The 1726-nt window shown below is 37.8% G+C and overlaps 1 pseudogene; it reads right to left on the reverse strand.

The window, feature by feature from the left end:
- Positions 1-656: 656 nt before the first annotated feature.
- LOC132775232 (5S ribosomal RNA) lies at positions 657-775 on the reverse strand (annotated as a pseudogene).
- Between the last annotated feature and the right edge of the window lie 951 nt (positions 776-1726).

The raw sequence follows: 1726 nt of genomic DNA on the forward strand, positions 1-1726 counted from the left end.
CCTCAAAAGGGAAATTCACTCCTGAAAGAGTTCCCATAGAGAAGAGGTGTCTCCACTGAAGTTTTATCACCAACCCTTGTTTCCACAACAAGCCAATTTTTTCAATTATTACATGGAGAGAAAGTGCAGTGAAACCTTCTGAATAGGGACACGAACAGCCAAACAAACACCTTTATGCTATCCAAAGCTCTCTCATATATATGTATATGTATATGTATATGGCTGGAGTTACACTTAAAAATGTACCTAACACACAAATTCAATTTAAAAACAAACCCACAGAACCTATCTTGTTTGTAACTTGGGGACAGCCTGTAAAAATGAAATCAAGGTGTGCTTTTTGGAATTTTTGTTTTAGTATTGTTAAGCTGTGGATGACTGAAGCCGTTGATACAGAGGGCCAATTATATGCCCTCATCAATTTCTTCCTCTGTATATTTTGGTGTTCATGATGCTGGTTCACCCAAAATGACCTCTGGGGGTGGTGCTTGTCTCTATTTCTAAGCCAAAGTGCCGACATTGTCCATAAACACCTCCAAGGTCATGTGGCCAGCATGACTGCATGGAACACCATTACCTTCCTGCATAAACTGTACCTATTGATCTACACACATTTGCATGTTTTCAAACGACTAGGTTGATGGAAGAAAAATAAAAGCCTACAGCACCTGGTATTCCCAGGTGGTCTCTCACCCATGTATTAACCAGGCCCAACCCTGTTTAGCTTCCGATATCAAATGAGATTGGGTGTGTTCAGAGTGGTATAGCTGTAGACTTGCTTACATTGATATTGATGAAGTGTGCACATATAGGAGCCTTGCTTATGTTTGACAGTGTACATGAGCCTCTGGTATGTCCTGATGATCTGATTTCATTTGCTATAAAAAATATTGATAATTCACCTAATAGCCAAAAGCCACAGAACCAGTGCTGTGGACTTTTCTCCTCATGAAAAATCTCAAATACACAAAGCTACACTGGATGTTCACACAAAAACCATATCTTTTTTTAAAGTATGTCATTTCTTCCTAAGTTTTTCCACAATAATTAAACCTAATGCCTCTAATTGCCTCTCAATTCTTTCTTTAAAAACACGGCCATTTCCTAGCAATTCTGAGCATATGTTGCAGGATATAAACAAGGGGCCCCATTAAGATGGTAATAAACTGTATGCTCCATAAATTTTTGCATCATTCATAATCTAGGGGAAGAAAGGATTTAAGAAATAAAAAAAATAAAATCTGTTGCCTTTGGCTTGACCTTAAACATTTAGGTTTATGGGGAGGGGAGGCTGAGGTTGGAGAGATAGTTAAAACTGTGCTTTTTTGAAATTACTCAATTTTACCAGATTCTTAGGGGGAAAGGATCCTGTATAACCCCTTTCTGTCTTTTCTTTTTTTTAATGGAGTACAGTTGGCCCATCAAGTTTCAGTTTCATTTTGAAATGCACCTTGGGAAAAGAAGCCATAAACGCCAATATATTCCGCACATGAACTCAAGATGATTTCGGCTTATAATAGTGTTTCATTTGCAGTGGTTTCTATTGTTGATTTTTTTTTTTACACAGAGAGATAGACATAGAAATCAAGGAAATGGGTATTGTGTTATATTTTATTTCAATGTTTTTTCCCCTCTTCTTTCCATTGAGAGCACAATGAAAGCGGTTATCTTCTCTGCTAATCTTTGAAGACTTTTCCCACTGAGAGATGCTCAGCTCGGGATTCTG

The sequence above is a fragment of the Anolis sagrei genome, chromosome 4, assembly GCF_037176765.1.
Source record: "Anolis sagrei isolate rAnoSag1 chromosome 4, rAnoSag1.mat, whole genome shotgun sequence".
NCBI lineage: Eukaryota > Metazoa > Chordata > Lepidosauria > Squamata > Dactyloidae > Anolis > Anolis sagrei.